This window comes from Mesoplodon densirostris, chromosome 20 (assembly GCF_025265405.1).
Source record: "Mesoplodon densirostris isolate mMesDen1 chromosome 20, mMesDen1 primary haplotype, whole genome shotgun sequence".
Lineage (NCBI taxonomy): Eukaryota > Metazoa > Chordata > Mammalia > Artiodactyla > Ziphiidae > Mesoplodon > Mesoplodon densirostris.
The window spans coordinates 20179046-20202038 of record NC_082680.1 but is presented as its reverse complement, the minus strand read 5'-3'; the positions used below and the strand labels follow the sequence as shown (position 1 = coordinate 20202038).

At 36.6% G+C, this 22993-nt stretch overlaps 1 long non-coding RNA gene and 1 pseudogene across 2 annotated transcripts in view; one reads left to right on the top strand and one right to left on the bottom strand.

The window, feature by feature from the left end:
* Positions 1-991: 991 nt before the first annotated feature.
* LOC132481178 (DNA methyltransferase 1-associated protein 1-like) lies at positions 992-12553 on the top strand (annotated as a pseudogene).
* Positions 12554-17520: 4967 nt separating this feature from the next.
* Positions 17521-22993, bottom strand: part of LOC132481307 (uncharacterized) — a 35858-nt gene continuing 30385 nt past the window's right edge. Inside the window, exons 3-4 of one of the 2 annotated variants that reach the window (XR_009530806.1) lie at positions 21071-21250; positions 17521-18926 (exon numbers count right to left, since the gene is read on the bottom strand). This is a non-coding gene — a long non-coding RNA (uncharacterized LOC132481307). The remainder of the gene's footprint in view (positions 18927-21070; positions 21251-22993) is intronic. The other variant, XR_009530805.1, reaches the window with a different exon arrangement.

The window sequence follows — 22993 nt, the reverse complement described above, 5'->3', positions numbered from 1 at the left end:
TCTTGCCCCATGTTAGTAGTGATTGGTGGTGCCATTCTCTCCAGTTTTAGCCACTCTGCTGCATAAGTAATAATGCCTCACTGAAGTTTTAATTGGACTTTTACTGATGACTAATGGAGTTTGAGTATATTTTCAATTGTTAGTCTCTTCTTTGTAATTCTTGCCCATTTTCCCACTGTGTTGGCTGTACATTTTCTTATTGATTCATGAGGGTTTTTTTTTAAACATTCTGGATATGAGGCTTTTCTTGGCTAGATGTATTACATATTGTACTCTGTATGATATATTTTGATGAACAGACATTCTAAATTCTAAAGTGATTTGTATTATTGATCTCTTCCTTTAAGGTTAATGCTTTTTATATATGGTTTAAAAAAATCTCTCCCTATAGCAAGACTATAAAGATATATTCCTCTTTACCTTCTGGAAGTTTTATTGTTTTGCTTTTCCTACTGAGAACTACAGTTCATCTGGAATTACTTTTTGCATGATTGGATGTGTAAGTTTTATCTCCTTGCATATGGATATACTGATTACAGAAGTCCCAGGGTTTCCTCTCAATGTTCTCAGACATTGACACTACACATCCATCTTTATATTATCTCCCCTGCATTAAAATACAGCACTTGTGTATTTTATGAGTTAGCATTTAGTACCCATTTATGATTCAATTGGTCAGACTTTAAAACTTTTGCTTTATAGAGGAGATGGCAATGAAAAAAGGACTGAGGAATAGCTAAAATTCTCTCTGCTCCACCAGATGTTTTCAGAGAAAACCCTACATGGCTGTCTTACCTCAAGGAAGTTTCTCTGTTAACATGCTCGTCCACTGGTTAGTTGCTTGTCCCAAACTAGTTGGTACCTTAGGCTGGCAGATCCATTGGGCCTTCTTGTTCACATGTTTCTGAGATTGCTATTTTAACAGGTAACATTCTAAATTAAGTTAGGTCTCTCTGCAAAGGTAGCAGAGGTAAAGCAAAGGTAGCAGGTTATGGTTTCCATAACCTGCCCTGTTCTGATTAAAACCGCTGCCCTGACAGAATTTGGGGGTGAGAGGCTTGGGAACCATAGGTAAGAACTCCACAGACTAATCATTGTTATGTGAAGCTCAATATTTTTTAAGAATAGATGATTCTGTTTGGGAAAGTTTGTTTCTTGAATGCTGAAATGTGTGTTTTGGACACTCATTTAACTTCATAGTTGCTTTCTTGGGGAAAGGATTTGTTGACTGCTTACTCCATCATGTGAGAAGTCAGAGTTCATAATGATATTTTAAGTCACAAAACATCATGCTTTAAAAAAAATTGTCTAATTAGAATGTGTGTGTGTGTTGTACAATATATTAATCAAATATTCTACCATCATTCAAAGGTGAGAGTTCTGCATTGTAAAAAACAATATGGGAGGGACTTCCCTGGTGGTCCAGTGGCTAAGACTGTGCGCTCCCAATACAGGGGGCCCAGGTTCGATCCCTGATCAGGGAACTAGATCCCACATGCTGCAACTAAGAGTTTGCATGCCACAACTAAAGACCCTGCCTGCTGCAACTAAAGATCCCTGAGGAGATGAGTATATAACACTGCAACTAAGACCTAGTGCAGCCAAATAAATAAATATTAAAGAAAAAACAATATGGGAGATGTTAGTATACTGCTAGCATTTAAGGCCATGAAACTAAGTAGGACCACATAGGAGGTGATTTACATTAAAAAATTATCCTAGAACTAAGACCTGGGACATTTAAATATTTAGTGGTTGATGAGTTGATGTGGAAACAGCAAAGGAGACAGAGAAAGTGATGACTGAGATATGGAAAGAACCAGGAGGAATGCCCCATAAACCAAGTGGGGAAAAAAGTGTTGTTGTTTTTTTTTTTCAACTGGGTTTATTCAACTGGGTCAGATCTTGCTATAGTCACATGAAATGAGGACTGAGATTAATACATGAGATTTGGTCGCATAATGGTCACTGGAGATCTTGTTAAATGTTTCGGTGGGGTGGGATCAACAGAAGTTTTATTGGAGTGAATTCTATAAATATGAAACGAGAAAAGTTGGTTCTAGGCAATAATGTTGAAGAGATTTTTCTATAAAAGAAGAAAAAAATGACAGGGGAATAGCAGGAGCAGTCCATGGGTTCAAAGGAGATACTATTTAAAATGAAGATGGGAGAGAATAAAACAGGATTATAGGTACAATCTAGCAGAGAGAGGATAATTGTTGTTACAGAAGAGATGGGAGCCAACTGTCTACCTTTATATAAGAATATTAGAAGAATGAGCTCTTGATAACGAGGAAGATATAGAGGAAATTTGCAGAAGGAATGTAGAAATATAGGGGAAATTGGAGGACATGAACTCGGATAGGAGTTCATCCATAGTAATAGAAGAGAAGGCAAAGTACTGGGCACAGATTCAGAGGGAGATAAGATGCCATAGTGAGACCTCATGGAAATGGAAGTTTTCTTCTGGTTTCAATAGGTAGTAAGGCCATCATTTGAGAGTGAAGATAGCAGACAAGGTGTTGGATGTTTGAGGAGAGAGAGGAAGTCTAAGTAGAGTGGAATATTTGATTGATTCCCTCAAATAGACAAACCTGTGTTCCTAAAACAACTACATCATTTTTGTTCATTTGATACTGAAAGAACAGATTTCAGTGAATCATTGGCTTTTAACTCACTAATTCTTTATGTTTTCAGGTAAATTTAAGCATTTAGATTCACTAGGCTTTATAATTTCCCATCTGGCATTATCTACACCTGCCTAGCATTAGAGCAGGGAATAATTACTGTTTCTGCATCACACTTTGCACTGTCTGGGTTTCACAGTGGGTTGTAAAAGCCAGTAGGAGTTGTTCTCAGCATCATAATGTTATGTTTCATAGGTATAGAAATTTTTTGAAATGAAGGTTGATAATTCCAGGTTAACTAAGACTTTGAGGTTAAAAGTAGTGCCACCATGTTACTAATGCACCATTTTGTTTATTACTATTTATAACCCATCCATTCCCATTTGCAAGTCAAAATCAAATAACAAAGAAAAATATATTGAAGAAAACCACAAAAGTTCATCTAAAGGAAACATCAGTAATAGGTTATTCAAAGCAATCAAATGAATAAACTACTGCAAGTGGCTACGTACATGAAATGTCTCTTTCCGGCGCTACTCAGACAATTTCCAAATAGTTAATCCTTTTCTTTAGAAGTATGTTAATTTTACCTTTTCTTTTTGACTATTTAATACAAGACAATCTAATGAACAAGGAACATGCATTGTACTGTTTCTTCACTATTTGTTGTTGCCTCTGTTTGAACTAATGAGCAATACACTACTAAGTAAGCAGATATATAAATTGTGAATCTGATAAAAATGAAATGATAAATTTGGCAAATAGAAACTGATTGCCGGAGACTATATAAAATCACTTCTTATGCATATGTGATATATATATCACTTCATACACACACACACACACACACACACACAAACATTTGGTGATACATATATATCACCAAAAAGTTTACTGGGTTAAAAACCACCCTTTATTTCACAGGTCTGGGGTTGGAATTTGAGGTTGAGGTCATCGGGTCTGGGTACTTCTGGCCTCTGTTGAGCTCGTTCGCTTGTCTGCAGAAAGCTGCCAGTTTGGCTGGGTGCTGGCTGCCGAACTTGTTTCTGCTTCTTCTGGTTTTGATTCATCACTGAGCCAGAGCTGAACACGTGGCAGTGGAGGGTTCATGAGAGAGAACACAAAAGTGCATGTCTCTTGAGGGCTAAGCTCGCAACTGGCACCAGCACGTCTGAAACATTCTACTGGTCAAAGCAAGTCACAAGGCCAGTGGACATTTAATAAACCCTAACTCTTGGTGTGAGGACCTGAAAAATCACATTGCACAGGAGTTTGTATTCAGGCAGATGAATCATTTCTATTATTTTTGCAAAACTACTATAGTGAAAAATTAATCCAATGAACAATTATAGTGTAATCATTAGAAATGGGCATGAATAAAAACACTGAAAAAAAAAGATAGAAGGGGAATTATTGAATAAAGAAAAAATAATTTTAACTTTTAAAAACCACATTATGTGATTTACTGAAAAAAAAACCTTTATGATCAGGAATCAGCTTGGGCTTTATTACTCAGTGGCAGCAAGGGAAACACAAACCATGGGGAACCGTATGGGCGTCTCAGTCAGAGGATGTTAGAAAGATGTATAATAGAATTTGGGTTTGTGTTAGGTGATTTGGGGGACAGTTTAAAGAAGGAAAGCTTATCAGGGAACAGGGTGTCTTAATAAACCTTATCTAGAAGAAGGAACAACTAAAGTATGCCAGAGCGTACAGCTGTCGTTGATAAAGAAATGGAAGTCACTCACGTTAGCCAGGATTGGGAGGATGTTTGATGTTTTGGTGGTTTGCACAGAACCTCAGTTTGTACCTAGACAAATGTAGTATGCATAATAGACTTGATTTATTATAATTTTATATTAGGCTCCAGGTCATGGTAACATTTTTACATACCCAAGGAAATACTTTCTTATCATCCCTCTTCAAATTATTTGCTATTTATCTTGTATAGCTGTATTTGTTTCATCCACTGCCTCTCGATCTCCTTGGTTAAAACATTTAGCAATGTTATTAAAATTAAGATTTTTCACTGTTTACAAGAATACATTGCATTAAATTAGGATCACTTTATATGTGGTGTTATATCGTGGTCCTAAAATGCGCTTTTAAGCATTTTATCATGAAAAAGAATGATTAGTCCAAATCTCAACAAGACGCTAAATCAATGTACACGTAGAGCTTCAAGAGTGATCATTTAAATTTTCTTGGGAACAGTTTGTCAGTGGAAGAAACAACTTTATTTACAAGTCTCTTTTTTTCCTCCAAATTTTATAAAATTTTTAGAGGTTTAGTCATATTGGTCATTTGGGAATGGAAGACAACAAGACTAAAAATAGCCCTGTAGGTGGCAGCCAAACTCTAAATATTTAAATTTTCTGCTTGTTACAGTTGATTGCTATCCTTGGAAAGCACTTTTGAAAAAGCCAACATACTTTATAATATTCTCTTTACCACTATTTTGCAATATGTCTGAATTAAATCTTTTGTACAGTCATTTAAGATGCACTGTATAAAACCTTTCAAAAACTAAAAATAAGAGAATTATGAAGTGTAATAGGATAGTACATCTAAATCAATTGGATTAGAAATATGTTTGTTACAATTCTCATCTATGAGTTATGAGTACTTAATGTAATAAGTGCAGTGGAAAAATAATCTATTTTACTTAATATTTATCAAGTAAAGAATATATTAAATGCAATTTCTTTTCAGAGTGGTAAGTATAGGTTACCACTTAGAATGTTGCTTTAATGAGGCATTGACTTAATTTTTAACATGTCTGTGAGAGGATAATTATTGATTTCACATACTCAGAAATATGACTCCTTCTTTTTTTTTTTTCTTTTTTTTCTTTTTTTTTTTGCTGTATGCGGGCCTCTCACTGTTGTGGCCTCTCCCGTTGCGGAGCACAGGCTCCGGATGTGCAGGCCCAGCGGCCATGGCTCTCGGGCCCAGCCGCTCCGCGGCATATGGGATCCTCCCAGACCGGGGCACGAACCCGTATCCCCTGCATCGGCAGGCGGACTCTTAACCACTGCGCCACCAGGGAGGCCCAGAGTAAAATATTTTACTTGTAAATGTTGGTCTTCTAAATCTGTGTTCACAAATTCCAAAACCCATAACATTCTATATACTTCAAAAAATTCAATTTTTGCCAACATTAGCTACTATTATACAGAAGAGAAAACAAAACAAAAATTCAGTAAACAAATACTGATAGGATGTCAGAATATTGTACAAGAGAAGAAAAGTTCAAGAAACAAATTTTACAGAGTTATCAAGAGTGACTCAAAGGAGGGAATAAATTATTGAAACTTTGCAGACACTCTGCTTAATTCTTAAAAATATCCTATATTATAGGTACCATAGGATTATTAAAAATATTTAATGATGTAAATGACATGAGCGCTGACCAGTTAGAAGTGATGCTGGCTGAAAACAACATGTGTGGACATACTAGCATGGACCAGCCTATGATCACCCAGTTATTATGATACCTGTTGGAGATTCTGAAAATAAGACTCACAGAGTCTAGCCTATTATCCAAATAACCATTAAAACTAGAAACTAGGCTGATATGATTTCACTTTTGTTGTCTTTCTATGAAAATTTAGATTTGTATATGATACCATATACATATGTGCAACAGAGGACTTTTTGTTGTTATTGTGGTTGCAAAAGCAGAATTAAATTAACCAAAGGAATTTAAAAACAAATGAATCACAGGACTCGCTCTAATTTCTTATGGCCCTCGTCTATTTTCCTCAGGTCCACTTGAGACAACTTCCGAAATTACACAGTATTTTAATTTAATTGCTCAGAACCCAGTATCGTTCAAATGGAAGACCTTATGTCGGCTTTTGGTCTCAGGTAAGATGCATGAAATGCAAATACTATTTGCCATAGTGATGTGGATTGTGGTGAAGCAACTGAAAAAAAATCATAGAATTTCAGAAAAGAAGAAAGTGAACTAGACTTATTTTCATATGAATAGTAATAATAATATGAAAGTGATCCAATTTATATGGTGATGCTGGTGAGGAAGTGGGTGGATTATTCCATCGTTATTACAGGATGCGTCAGAGCATATTAGATGCCTGCCTAATGTTCATTGCATCCTTATTTGCTAACTGAACTCCATTTTTAGCAGGAGTTAATCTGCAACTATAACACATTTCAAGCCTTCTTTGCAGCTAATCGGGGCCTTCTATTCCTTCAAAACAGAAACAAGAATAATTCTGCCCAGCCCTGGACTTCATTTAATATTTATTGAACCTCTAATACATCCTAGTCATTATCTATGTAGAGTATGGTGTACCAGGCTAAATTTAAAAAATGAAAATAGATTCCAGTCGATTTTCAGGAAAACTTTATACCTTCAAGGGATAACTGAGTGGGTAGGAAAATTCATCCTGAGGTGTATGTAGTAAGTGACATTTTTGACATCTGCCTTTCAGTGCTTAAAGAATTCCTCATTTTAATTATTGCATGTAAGTAGCTCTTCTGGGAAAAGTAACCACAGTCTGATTCCTACTATTGAGGTTACTTTTGTATATTATCTAGGGGGAAATAATAGTTTAGACTGTAGGGTTTTTTGAGAGCATAAAATAATGTAATATTCCTGGCTACACATGTGTACCTGCATGCGTTTCTTGTTTTTGTCTTTTTAAACTATTTTCTTTCCATAAAACGTAAAACATACATGATACTTAAAACATAGTTTTGCAAAACTATTTTAATTGTTGCCATAATATACTGATGATAGAGGTGGAAAAAGTAAGCTTTTTAATAAACGCTTCTTATAGATTCTCTGTATCTTCTATTCTCTCGTGAATAACTATTCTGTTGTGTTTTCTTTGATAGTAAAGAGATACTAATTCATCCTCTGCGTAGAAACCTGTTAACCCGAAACAAATAGACTGCTAGATATTTCTCCAGCAAAGATGGGTTCATTTGGGATCAGCAGAGAATTACAGTTTGAGTTCTGCAACCCTGCAAATTGCCACAAGGCATAGGGAGGAGAATGCTTTTCAAGAGAGGAAAAGGAAGTTGGCCTTGTGGGGTGGGTGGGCCGGGGAGGGAGCTACAGTAAACAGAGTGCATGGCTCTTCATTGGTGGAGTCCTTGCCAGGAAAGAAGAGGAGTCTTTCTCCTTCCTGTTGGGCTCCGCTGTCATCACAGGGTCTGAGAGCTCCCCCTTCTGGTCTCCCAACTCTCTTTAATTGAGGTTTCTGTTTGCTAATTTTTTACAAACCCTTTATAAAATTGAAGACTGCTTTTCCTTTATTTAAGTTGAATAATCTCCATAGATTTATCCATCTTAGTAGGTATGATTTTATGGTGTTTGTTAACTTTTCAGATTCTTCATCGGCCTCTTCAATTTTAGCTGTCAGAAATAAATATTGTATTTATCATTGTCAATTTTTTAAAAAGTTATTAAAAACGAATCCAGCTTCTTTAGTGGATATTTTCTTGTACTACCAATGCATGCCATATCAAAAATATTGATAAAATGCAATATTTTTACATTTATCAATTAATCATTTCCCAAAGTAATATCTTTTCTAATCTATAGAAATCTGTGTTTATAGTCACCATAAACATCTAAAAAACGGCACTTCATTTTTTCTTTTAGTATTTGGGATATATCTACAAAGTAATACGTATTTAAATTTAGCTTTAAGTATACTTTAAAATTTTTGTGTTCACCCTTTAATTTTTTAAAAAAGTTATTACTCTTCTTAAAACTGTAAGTTCAGAAGAATCTCAAAGAATGTATCTGGGGAAGTACCTTTTTAGGCTACAATTTTTTTATCTGGAATACTAAGAAGTTGGATTAGATGAGCTCTCAGATTCCTTCCAGCTTTTGGTTAGAAAGTGTCAAAAATGAAGGAAACTCATTTTGTTTTTTCTGATATATTAAATTTGTTCCTCTTTTTTGTCTTTCTAGATTATACTACATTTACTTCTTTGGCTTTTTAGGTTTTCTTTTGTAGTCTTCCTCACCACTCTTTTCTAATTTAGAGGCATTCCCATTTATATTTCAGCTCCTTGTGTAGGTTCATTGTAACCTTGCTACCGTAACAAGAGTAGGATGGCTTTGTGTATGGCCCCAGGGCTATGGTGAGAGAAAATCAGAGGGTCTCACTTGAAAGAATTGGGATGTTACATTTTATTTCTGGGAGGCAGTGATTTTGCCAGAGGGAAGGAGTCATTCTACTTTAGCAGGTTTTTTTTTTAAATATTTCTTTGCATCTTTACCCTTGGACTCTAGTGCCTGAACCTACAAGTCTGCTAAATCCTTCCATGATTTTTTTATAGCACTACATACAACATTCTTTCAAATGCAAAGTCAGAGTATGTCTCTTTTGATATCATGGTTGTAAAATGAGAAGTGGTGCTTATTTCAGATAAAACCTCTTTTTACCTTCACAAAAGCTTTATTCTGTCACACATAATATCTGATATTTACATGTCAGTAAAAAAAAAGAATAGAACTGAGGAGATGGAGTAATAATGTTTGTAACTATTGAAATCACAGAAATGTATGGCTGGATGATACATTGACAGGTCATTTATTTCACCGTCAGATACATTTGCTGTTAAATCAGCCAGGGAAATGAGTCTAAAATTTTTTATGCTGCTATGTGGCATCAAGGCCTAATGCTTCCTTTTCAACATTGTTAAGTCATCAATTTAGGCTTTTAAATATATTTCAGTCATCAGACCTTCAGCATATAGGACTTTTTAAAAAAGACTGGTAAATATTAACCGAGCACGACTCCGTAACACATTCAAATTGAAAGTTCCTTCATGCTTTGAGGGCAGTTGGAGGAGACCCTTGCACATTTTCTTTTGAATCCTCACCTCTCGAGTTAGTCCTGCTTAATGAAGATCTCTAGGTGTGAAGTCCCAACTCCTGACTCAAAGTTCAAGGTTTATACAAAAAACGATTTCATTCTTGAAGTTTGGAGAACTATGAAATTGATAAAGCCCTTATTTCCTCTTCTCTTAACTGATTACAAAATAAATTGTATAAAACAATATAATTGTATATAATTGTACTGTTTGGCCCATAACATATAGAAATGTTATTTGCCAACACCAGCACGAAGGAGGTGAGTGGGAGCAAAGTTGTACTGGGCTAAGGAAGTGATACCAGATGGTAACTCAAATCCACAGGCACAAGTGAAGAGAACCAGAAATGGTACATAAGAAGATATAAATACATATATGTGTTGTAAATATATACCTGCTCTCCTTTCTTTCCTCAGCTCCTTTAAAATAAATGAAATTATATAAAGTAATAACTATAACGATTTATTGTTGGATTTGTATGATATATAGATGCAACTGAATAACAATAATACCACAAAAAATCAAGCTCTTCAGAATTAATGCTTCTATATCTCAATGGAATTAAACCAGTATAAATCTAGAGTAGATTCTAAATTAAGATATATATAAAAATCCCCAGAGCAACAACTAAGAAAATCCTTTTTTCAAAAGTGAAAAAATATTAAAGAAATTAGAATGTTACATTAAAAATATTCACTTAGTGCAAAAATACTCAATGTAAAGGAGGAAGACAGAAAACAGAAGGTATGTGGCAGATGTAATCTAACTCTATCAATAAAAACTTAAATGTGAATAAATGAAACAATCCCATATATATATATATAAATTTGCTTAGTTAGATACCAAACTGGTATAATGACCTATACAGGATAATAAAACCATAAAATTTGGGTTTATCTTCTTTACCATACAGAAGTCATTTCCATGAGACAGTCATCATTTGCATCTCATCAGTTTGTTTTTTCAATATCTAGCCTAATATTAATAGGATATAGAATGTTTCCATTAGAGATTCAGATGACTCAAGTAGCTTTGTTAAACAGTGTTCTAGTATCACATGAAAAGAGTTTGCGATCATTATTTTACCTTGATTTTTAACATTTAATATTACCTACTGTTATTTATTGATATGCAGCTTCATCTAAGAAATGAGGTGGCCAGAAGCAAGCGTTCCTTGATACTAATCCACCCCCATCACCACGACACAGACTCAGACTCCAAAATATTTACATATAGATGATAGATGGACATGCAGAGTTTTGAAACAAATGCTGGTCTTCCTTTATGGCTGAAGGATTATAGTTGAAGTTATTTGGAAGTACAGTGTGTCTGTTCTCAACATATAACCTCAGCCCCTAGACCATCCTCCTCTGTCCTGCTTTGTAATATTGGAGCTGGACCTTGTAATCAGCCCTCCTTTAACACTTGGCATAATGTTAAACATTATAGTAGAAGGCTCTGGAAGGATGCCACAGGGGAGAAGACCCCCTCTTCCAGAAACCAGTGGTTTTCCCCTTTTGCTACAGTGATATGCAGCTGAGCTGCCATTCTCGTGTGGGTCACTCAATAGTGTGTCCCCTGTGGAGTGGCTTCTTAGCACTTTTTGCCAGAACTCCAGATGCAGCTTTCTCGTGAGATTCACACCTCAGAGGTAGCCACTCCCAGCAAGTTTCAGTGCCCTGCTCCCATCCTCTTCAGCTGGTGGCTTCCTAGTAGTGTTGCTGGAATCCCTTTGTGCAGTTAGTTTCTGCTGGCCAGGGGTGGGGTGCAACACCTCGGTGAAATGCTCTGCCCTCCAGTGGGAGACAGTCACACCTTCGGCAACTGGTTCTGAACATCAGTCTACGTGGCTTTCTTCCAAGTTTCTCTTCCTTGAATACTCTCTTTAAGTCCTAGAGGTAGTGACTGCCACTTACACCTGTCTTTTCTGTATTCTTTAGATTCTCTTTACCATTCTGGTGACAGGCAGCTGAGGAGGGCAAGGACTACCCCTTCGCCAGGTTCCATAAGACTGTGCAGGTGCCAGTGTATTCAGAGCAGGGGTACTAGCTCTATCTTCACGACAACTCTTGAACAAAGGCAGAAACGACCACTTCTTTGACCTCAGCCGCCGCTTTGACCTCCGTTTTGTCATTAGCCATGATCGGGATGACCACCAGCAGTTTAAGAAGAGGTCTGTGGAGGACTTGAAGGAACGGTATTACCATATCTGTGCCTAGCTGGCCAACATGCACGCCATGCCAAACACAGACCTCTAGATACCAGGGTTTGATGCTGTGCACCTGCAATGGCGGAAGGAACAGCTGAAGCGCTGCGGCTCACAAGCCTCAGAGCAGGTGGCGGCGGAGAAATACCCGCTACGTAAGCTGCGCCAGATCTAGTCCCGGCAGAAGGGGCGCGAGGAGCTAATGAGGGCTCGCTGAAGCGTCTCACAGCCGCATACTCCGCTGCGGAGCAAGACATCCGAGAAGCAGCCGCCCCAGGAAAAGGAGGCCGAGAAGCCAGCTGTTCTTGAGACTGCAGGCATCAAGTTTCCAGACTTCAAGCCTCCAGGCCTCACCCCGCGTCACCCCGCGGAGCCGGCAGATGAAGCTGCCAAGGTGCGGGCCAGAATATCGAGGCCCTGGAACGGGTGCTGGGTGTGGAGCTGAGCCTGACACCCGCGGAGGAGCTGGTTCGCATGCTCTACGAGCTGAGGACCGAACTGGTGCGGCTGAACGAGCCCAGGCAAGCCTGCGCCAACTGCGAGGGTGAGCTGCAGGTGCTGCGGGTCCCTGCACGAGGCTCTGGTCCGGGCTGGGTGCTGGGAGGCCGCCACGCCAGCGTCCTCCCGCCCGCGGCGCCGAACCCAGCGTCGACCCTGACCCCAGCAAGGACACCGACATCGACCATCGTCGTGTGGCGGGCACACCCTTTACGCCCACGAGGAAGCGACGGGAATCGTCTCCAGCTCCTCTAATGTGAAGGAGGCGGAGAAGCCATGTGAGGCCACAGGTGGTGTGGGATGCTGCTGCGTAGAGCTGGTGAGTTGGGGAAAAACCAACCCCAAAATCTTTTTACCTAAATGAAGACTGTAAGGGAAGTAACTTTGCACATCAAAGTATGCAGTGCTTCTTCATACTTATGTAAATATCCTATGTTTATGTAAATATTTGTTTTTTTCAGTAATTAGCTTATAATAGTTCATCTATGCAAACTCATTTTTAAAAAGTTTTTTTTTTTTCCCCCTGAAAATTTAGAGTACCGGAAAGATTCACAATGAATTGCACATGTTAATGTGTAGTGGTGTTTATTACATTTCCTACTGAAGTATCTTATTCTCAGAGCGGAGGGAGCTAAAGCCCTAGGGCAGAGTTGGAGGGAATCTTTTGAGTTTGAGTTTGAAGGTAATGGCCATAATATTTAGTATTTTAGTTTATATTCTATTCCATAAAAGAGTCTATTCTGTTTTCATATGTAAAAATTATGCTTCAAGTTGCCATTGAATTTCTTAATATTTTCCTTAAAATTCCTAACACAGTATTTAAGTTCCACGAAGATATACATGTTCAGCAGTGATTTTTTAACTGTGACTTTTCTACCTCCTGGTTGGTGGCCAAGTTCCCCCGGAAGTGCAAATTCCCTCGTATGATATGTAATGACTGTACCCTTAGAGAGTCTAAACACAGTCGTAAGCTGGTTCAATTCAGTTTTTCCAGCCTTACCTGCCTACTAGATAGCTTACCACCTGTTTCTTCTTGGGCTTAAAAGGATCCTTAAGCTTTTAAAAAAAAATTATTGGAGTATAGTTGATTTACAACGTTGTATTAGTTTCAGGTGAAGAACTCTTAAGCTTTGAGAGGAGACATGTTATCAGGAAGAAATTCAGGTGGGGCATATGCAGTTTTGCAACACAGGCAGCTCTCCTTCTGGGTGGCTATTGAGCAAGGTGTTAGCTGGTGATAAATTGAAATCTCCTGTAGATGATATCAGAAATGGTAATGGTTGTTCCATGAGCCAAACTTGATCGTGTGAAGTTTGGGTAGTTAGTTTGTGCGGCTCTACCCTCTGTAGTCCTGTGGGGCGACTTGGTCCTTGAACAAGAGCAACGGTCTCTCTTGGTTGTCTTTCTTGGTGTGTACCTGTTAACCATTTCCTCTGGACATTCTTGCTGTCTATGATTGTGATCTATCATTCTAATTTTCCTTCTTTTCTTTTGTTTTTATCTCTACCTCACCTTCCCTTCTCCCACCAAAAAAAAAAAAAAAAAAAAGGCCAGGACAATTATTTTATTCTCTGGAAAAATCTTTTCCTTGAACCTACTCCCTTTAGTGGAAACCAACATTCTTTGAGTTCCCCCAAAGTCTTAGGATTTTAGAGTAAATAGCTAGAAATGGAAATATTTGGAAGCCATCTTTGTTTTTCTATCCTGCCATAGACCTCACCTTAAGAAATAAAGACTCAATTTCCCTTTTGCATTGTCAGAAAGAAAATGGGAAGATATGAGGAGAACAGAACAACCCAGTTTCATAACTCTAAATTGCAACCCGCTATAGCTTGGTATTTCAGATATTGTTTGTATGTTTCCAGTTGGATTGCAAATTCCATGAAGGGAGACAGAATGCAAAATAAAGGTTTTTTTTTATTATTTGGTAGAATTTTGCCAAAAACAATGTTACTAATTTCTGGGGGGGTGGTATGTGCCCCCTTTTAATAACTCATTGATTCTGAAAGATTATTTTAGAAACAAGGGCATCTAATCCAATGTTGGGAGACCTTAAAGTCTGCTTTTCCTTGGAGACGTAAAGACTTTTCCACGGCTGTCAGTGCATGATAGCAAATGTTATCAGGCCACGCTAGAATCATACAGTTAATTTTTACCTTGCTTTCATTGTGATTTTACTTAGAAACCTCTCATGTAATAACTGTTTGCGATAGCTGCTATGTAATCAGAAATGTAGCCTCTTAAGCTTTTCAAGTGCTATAGAGCTTTAATTTGTAGTTTGTGAAATAGTGCTTGTAATGATCATTAATGTTTTATAACTTGAGGAGAAATCACAAACTAGAAATGGCAAGATTAAGTAAAAAAAATTAAGACCTCAAGCTCTTCTCACTTCATGGGGTTAAAGATTGTAAAGAAATCTTATGTCTATAAGAAACATTCTGCAAATAATAAATTTACCAAAATTTAGTATTTCCATTTTACAGGTTGTCTAATGAGTTGACAACGTTAACATAATACTTCTAAAAATAATTTATGTTTTCTTGCTAGCTTTTGATTTACATTATTATTGTATCATTTCTTGAATCTTGAAACATATTGCTTTGATAACTCTACAGAATTTTCAGCCTTGTGACTATTTAAACAAATCTTAGGCAGTGGGGTGTAAGTGAAGAAGTGATGCCATTATTTAGATGGTTTATTCTAAAATTTGTACCATTCAAGACAAAAAGCAAATAAAATCTCCTCAAGAAATAAACACTTGCCCAAGAGATATCAACACTAATACTCTTGTCCCGTCTCCCGATCATAGTCACAGTCTGAAAATGATATAGACTCTCATAGCATAACTAGATTCAGACTTTTGTTCTAATTTGGACAATTTCTATCATTAGAAAAAATATATAGACAACATTCCTTTAGAGACAACGTTTATCATTGATAAGGGAATGTGAAATAGAGTCATTTGAATGAAGCTGAATATTTTTCAGTGATGTACATCTATTCACTTTTCTTAAGTACAATGACTTAGTCTCCTCACTCAGATTACCTTTAGACTCTATGTGTTTGAAATACCATGTCTGCCTTAGGTAATTTGAAAAGGAGCATGCATCAGGAGTGTAAACAGTTCAGTGATAGTCCTTCATTTCAGTATCAAACAGCTGTTTCCACAGTATGAGTGTATTTGTGTGTGTGTGTGTATACGTGTGTGTATATATATATTTCAAGGTAACCGTTTTGAAAGTAGTTTTCTTGGGGACTGAGAAAAGTTGAAATAAATTTTAAAAACATATTTTAATGACATTTAAGAGTATTTGTGGAAATTCTTCCTTCTAGGAGAAAAAATAAAAGCACCTTGAGAGCTTCATACACATTGAAGTTACTATAGCATTTGAATACAAATTTCTCGTTACATAAAATATGGCTTTATATAACTGCTAAATTTAGGAGTTTCTAATAAATATAAAAAGCATTGCAAAAGAAGGTCCAGAAGACCATGTATGAACTTCTGGATTCTGATAGTTGAAAATCACTAGAATCCACTCATATTAAGTTGTTTTGAGTCTGGTTAGAAAAAAAAAATGTACCATTTAAATATTTGAATTATAGAGAAGTGCTTCTTTTTTGAGCCATAGTAAGCAGATTAAAATTTATCCATTTTTTAAAAAAGGGAATATATTTGGTTAATTTCTTTTTAAAGGAAAGAGATGTTTAAACTTTCAGTTTATGTCTTTACTCCTTAGAAAAAATTCTGAAATGGGAAGTAAGCACAGAATGTATATGTCAATTATAGTTCAGTAAAGCTGGGTAAAAATCCCACAATACTATCCACTTGAAAAGATTTTCAGAGGACATTTCATTACTTCTCTGGCCAATCTGAACAAGCAGAGATGGAGCAGCCCTGAGTAGACTGCCCCCTTTAGAGATTGTTCATGCTCTCTATGGCTGTGGCTACTGGGTTCTATTAGAAAAAAAGCTGCCCAAAAGAGGCCTGACCAGGCCAGGTCCTTTATGCTTTTTAGACTCTGTTTAAAGAGTAAATAAAGCAAATATAATGGTCCCTGGCTGGGATAGCCCTGGGCAGAACTGTGACATAGAGGAGCTCCCCTCTGCTTCCCTTTCTGAAATGCTTCCTGCCTTTGAAGTCTCTGTGGCCTCATTTGGCGGCCCAGTTGCCCAGCTCTCTCTCCACTCTATTTCTTTCCCAAACTTTTCATTCTGAAACTTCTCATTGTCCTTAGCCTTGAATGCCTTCCTAGGTAGCTTAGTATTTAACCAAGAAACCAATAAAGGCAGCAGTGGTTAATCAGTGGTTTCTTGTGACTTTCCCTTTTGAGAGTAAAAGTACTTTTAATTGTGGCATTCAAATTCTAAATTAACTAAAGTGGAAGATTACTGACATTGGTCAGCAAACCAGAGGACACAACATTTTGGGGCAGAAGAACTTTTTCTGGCAGTTGTCCCATTATACCACATGTCTGCTCAGGTCAGTGTGGGATACACAAAGCCTCACACCTGCAAATACTTGCAAAGTTTTGGTTTTTTTTTTAAGAGTATAGGTTATAAACAGAGAAGAGGGGAATCATTTTCTTATCCTTAAGAGGATGCTCACATTTTTCTACAAATCTATAACTTTATATATTTGGCAAGTATTCACATTAAGCAAACTTTGATAGAGGTCTATGATGTACCTGGCTTTGTGCTAGGCACTTTGATATTTTTATATTATGCATAAAGAAGATACATGTCACATCTTTACCTTATAATATACTAGTGACTATAGGCTCAGATAATAGTACAGTGCAAAAGAAAGAACTTTTTTCTTATAGTGATATTCACGTCTTTACGTTACAGTTGACCCTTGAACAGTGGGGGGGTTAGTGGCAACAACACTTCTCCCCCTCCCCCGCACAGTGGGACATCTGTATATCGCTTTTGACTGCCCAGAAAGTAACTATCAATAGCCTGCTGTTGACTGGAAGCCTTACCGATAACGTAAACATTTGATTAACAAATATTTTGTATGTGATATGTATTACATACTATATCTTTACAATAAAGTAAGCCAGAGAAAAGAGAATGTTATTAAGACAATCATAAGGAAGAGAAGATACATTTACAGTTCTATACTGTATTTATCGATAACCTAAGTTTATTTTGTCTGGTTACAAAATGAATCCTTTATGTGTCAGTACCTGCATCAGTGTTGTCTTATATGATACAAAACACTGTGGATGTTATATGTATTACTAACACTAGGCATCAAAAATGAAAAGATAATGTGAAAGAGAAATTCATATTTATTTACAGGTATAATGATTTATACATTGATAATTAAAGAAGCTGCAGTACGATTGCTTTCTGGTGGTAGCCTAGTGCAATCTATAAGATTGCTTCATGGTAGCCACCTATAAAGTAATGAATCTTTATACAATTTTTATGGCACATAGTATTACAATCATATTCATAATATAGTATTAAAACATTGTTACATTAAAAACACTTACATTTGATGATAGACTGATACACAGTTTCTCCATTTATAAGGGAGGCATACTGTATGATAATGTAATTCTTTGAAAGTAAAGTTATAAAACATGCAAATACTATGCCATTTTATAGAAGGGTCTTGAATGTCCAGGGATTTTGGTATCTGCAGGGGATCCTGGAACCAATCCTCTGATACCGAGGGATGACTGTACAGGATGCAAAATTAAAGGTGTAGAAAGAAAAACAGTTACTGAATTAAAAATTAGAGGCAACAACTGATGACACAGGAGGAAGTAGAGGACTTCGGGAGGTGGAAAAGCAAATGCGTGACAAAGGTGGGAGACTGAAAGCCTTCGAAATGGTTGTAGCAGACAGCAAACTAGAAAAGAGAGAGGTGAACCTGGGCAGGTCATCAGGAGCCGGATTAGAAAATATTTAATGAACTGTGAAAAGGTTTCGGACTTTATCAGAAACACTTAGGGTTTTAAGTAGGAGAGTAACATGATTTTTAAATTTGTTTTTTAAAAATATTATTGTTGTAGTGATGATAATGGATTGAGCTGGAACAATTCTGGATGCAAAGAAACAATTTGGAAGGCTGTTGAAGTAACGTAAATTATAGCTTATGGCTATAGAACAACAAAAGAAAAGAAGTTTGTGAATTTGAGAAATACTTAGGTGGTAGAATACACTTGCAATGAAGGAAGGTCGAAGAGTCGAGGATAATACCCAATTTTCTTGTTTGAGCAACTGAGTCACTTACTGAAAAATGGCAGAAGGCACCCATCTTTTGGAAGAAACAACATGAGCTCAATTTCGGAAATATTAAGTTTGACGTGTACATGAGAAAATTTAAATGGAGAGAAACAAGGAGAATTTGGGTAGATTTATGGAGCGAGTGTTGGGCTGGTGGCATATGTGAGAATTCTCAATACGTTGGTGATGTTTGAATTTCTGAGAATGAAAAGAAGGATAAAAAGTTAGTGTGTTTACAGTAGCATCTGAGAAATGCTGAGAAATGGCATTTGGGGGATTGTAGAAGAAGACAAACAGCAGTGTGCAGATAAATAAAAAAAGTAACAAAGCTGATTCATAGATTTGTAGCATTTGCCAATTTCCATGGGTAAGCATTCCTACTGTTACTTATTTTTGAGCTACCAGTGTTAACATCCCCTTGAAGCTGGGAAAAGGTGCACACAATTAGCTCTCATGAATTGGTGCAAGCTGGTTTCTTTATATCCTGGAGAAACCTAGAAGGAGAAGCAGAGTAGGGAAGCGTGAGCTGTGAGGAATTAACAATCAGTGCATGTAGAAAAATCCTTTAGAGAGAGATGGGGAGGGCAGGATACGTTTTGTTTTGTTTTTTGATTGGAGGAAGATCTGAGTAGATTTAAATGCTGATGAAAAGAAGCCAACAGAGAGAAGAGGGAATGCCTGCTTGAAAAGTGAAGTCCCTAGGAGCTGAATACGTGTATGTGGAGTTGGAGAAAACGGGATCATTAGCACAAGATGAAGGTTTTGGATGGGAAGAGAGTAAAGCTCTTCTCTTAAAAAGCAGAGAGGCAGGAGGGGATACGTGCAGATGCAGATGGGTTTGCATGTTTATTGTAAGAACTATAGAGGTTATTTTCTGACATATTGCATATTTTGCAGTGAAATAAGTCAGATAAAATTTGGGGCTGATGAAAAGGTGATGAGGGCTGGAACTTAAAAGAGATTCCAAGTTGGAAATGAGTTGCTGGGAAGTGTTCCTTTGTTGAGGTCAGTGACCATAAATTAATAGAGGCACAAATCTATATGGTAAGGAGAAGGATATAATGAGAGGGTTGACCATGTGAGTAGGTGACTGAATGGAGTACAGTTGAAGGTTAGAGAATCACAGGAGTATAAGGTTAGGCTTATGTATCACTAATGAATTTGGATATTGAAGTCACTGATGATGATGCTGGAAATTAGTTAAAGAGAAAGCCCATTAGTTTTCAATAAAAGGGTGATATTGCTAAGGAGGATGAAGGGCGTTGTGTGAGTAATATGAGTCTAAAAGTAGCAGCTTGGGGTGGAATAACTCTGGGTGTAACTGGCTGATGAGAGGCAGTTGGTGTTCCTGCTGTGTACAGGTAATGCAGAAACTTCAAGGCAGTTGATATTTTGGGGATGGGAGTGAGCATGGGAATCAGATTCTGGTTACATCTACAAATCAAAGGTAATGTTCAGTGAAGTAGGACCCTAACTGCTATTTTCTGAAATTCAAATCATAGAGTTGTTAGAATTTTCTTGGAATTTTTCTCCTAGTCTGAAGACTTATCTTATAGTTTTGGGTTTGGAACAGTCTCAATGGATTTGTTTTTATAAAACTAAAAAATGTGGACACCCTGTATGAGGGCAGAATCCATACACACTATGTTCTCTCTTTTTTTTAATCCTTTGAATAAATACATTAATCTGTTGCTTTTGTGATGAGAGGCTTTGGGTGGGGGTGGGGAAGAGCAGAACTAGGATTTCAAAGGCTTTAGGCACCTTGTGGGGAAGGATGGGTCTGAGAGGGCACGGTGCTACAGGAGGCCTAGGAATCGCCAAAGAACACACGTAGGTGTGATGTAATTTACTTCTAAACTTTAGAGCTGTGTAAGCCTTAGGTTTGAGAGAATGAGCAGAGATTTTCAAAGACTGGCCAGTCTCTCTTTCGTAGGTATTTCTAAATTTTAGCCTCTGTGCCTTGTATTATAGCATTGAGTATCTCCACTTTAGTGAGCTGCTAAATGGATACATAGTTTTTATTAAAGCTATAATCTGTTTGTCTCTTCAAAAGTATACCTCCTCATTTTCTTATTGCCTTTTGTCACAGCCCTCCAGAAAAACTGGCACCTGTGCATTAACACCAAATGAATTCATAATGCGTCAACTATTACAGAAGTTAATAAGTTAATAGTATTGATTACAAAAGGTGTTGCCTTTAAAAAGCATTCGTTTGAGAAGACTGTCAATGCACTTATGCATTTATTTAAAGTTTATGAGCTGCTTTATTTAATACACCATAGTGGAGAACAAATGAACAATTAAGTAAAATCAATTATGTAAAGAAGCTCTTTCACCTGGTGAAAATGATTTTTAGAATGCAGATGGCACTTTAGATCATTCTTACTTAAGGTAGTTTATGTCCTCTGCATTTTGTGATAATGCATACAATTTCTCTAATGATGGAGACAGCTCAGAGATACAGGGGAGCATGCCATAGGGTCATATGTGCAGTGATGGATATCCAGAATACCATGTCTGTGAAGGGGAAAGAAGCCTTTGATCGTCCATAGAAGAGAAAAAGTGTGGAACGTATTCAGGAAATGGGAACACAAGAAAGGAGAAATACATTTAAAAAACATTATATTTTAGGGCTTACCTGGTGGCGCAGTGGTTGAGAGTCCGCCTGCCAATACAGGGGACACGGGTTCGTGCCCCGGTCTGGGAGGATCCCACATGCCGCAGAGCGGCTAGGCCCGTGAGCCATGGCCGCTGAGCCTGCACGTCTGGAGCCTGTGCTCTGCAACGGGAGAGGCCACAGCAGTGAGAGGCCCGCATACTGCAAAAAAAAAAAAAAAAAAAAAAAAAAAGAAATTATAAAAAACATTATATTTTAAGTAATTTTTAAAAGTGAAATTTGAAAACCATAAGAAATATAACTTTATTTACCCCTGATAAATTTTACTCCCGTAAGTTTGGGTTGTATTTATTTAATGATTCATTGATTTTCATTTTTTAAGGTTGAAAGCTAGCTGAAGGTTCAACGTAATCTCAGTTCATAAATTCAAGTATATGCAGCACCCAGAAGAGTGTCTAGCACAAAAGAAGCCGTTAATGTTAGTTGTTATTCTTGTTATTATTCCTTATAACTCAAAAAAAACATTTATAGAACTTTGTTCCTAATGGCATAACTGAATGTTGAACAATGGGAAAGTTAATAATATATATTTTTTTTAATTTCAATATTTAATATACTTAGAACAGTCCTGTCACCTTTGCATATTGACCTTTGAGGTGTGCAACTTACCTTTTTAATGTATGTGTCTTTCTGCCCAAATAACACAGTAAATCCCTTGAAGGCAAGAATGTAGGCCTTATTTCTATTTCTGGACTCAGTATCTGCTTTAACATATGACACATAAGTGAAACTTTACATTTAGTAGTATTATCAATATTTGGTTGGATGGAGGCCCTCCAAATGGAAATTTGGAAGGGGTAGACACTGAAGTATTTGCTACCATTTAAAAATAAATATGAAGTGAAATTGTAATATTATTTGAGTCTTAGAGACATAACATAATAATCACAAGACTCTTGTTATTCTTTTATGTATTTCTTTATTTTAGGGCAGTTCTGCAGTGTGGCTTCTAGGCCTTTGAAATCTCTTTTAAAACAATCCCTTTCATCCTCCTTTTATAAAGATTGGAGTTCTTAGTTGCAAATAACAGGATCCATTCTGACTACTTTAAGTAGAAAAGGAATTTATTAACAGCATGTTATATACCTCACAGAAGTGACATGCCTAATGTACTTAATATTTCTCTACAGCATGATATATTTTCAATAATAATTATGAAATGAAATACATAATAATGATGGCCAGAAAAATATGCAGTGAAAATTTTCTTTTACTGACTTTTCAATATACAATAAAATTTTTTTAATTACAATTAAAAATTAAATCTTCATTACAGATTAAAAAAGGAAAAAGTGATAGATTGATACTTTAAAATATGTTAATATTCTTCTGTAGAAATTGAAAATTTACACCTATATATTAATCTGTCATAATAATGTATAATAATATTACAGTTTCTGTTTTCAAGCCTTAACTTTGGAAAATTTGTCAGTGACCTCATAAAAATGGATTTTCATTGCATATTTATGTTCAACAAGTAGTGTATGAGACTTAATCAATGTAACTTCACTTACAAATGACTGAAAACCAATTTTTATTAATTTTAGTTTTGAAATTTTCATGAGACAACAGGTGTACAAATAATATGTATAAATAGTGTTTATTTTTAAGTATGAAGTTTTAGAGCCTTGGCATCTGAAACAGATCAGGCTATTTAAGGTCATTTTTACCTCTGACAGAGAAACTACAAAATGCTGAATTTTTATAGAGAAGAATTAAATTGGAGTTCATGGACCTAGGAAGACTTAAGCAAGTAAACTGTTTCATATTTAAATAAAATGCAGTATTGATAACACTTTATTCAGAGATTTTTTCCATAAGTTTTGTTGATAGGAGAAAAAAGGATTTCACTGTGTTGATTATTGAATATTAAAATTATTTTGT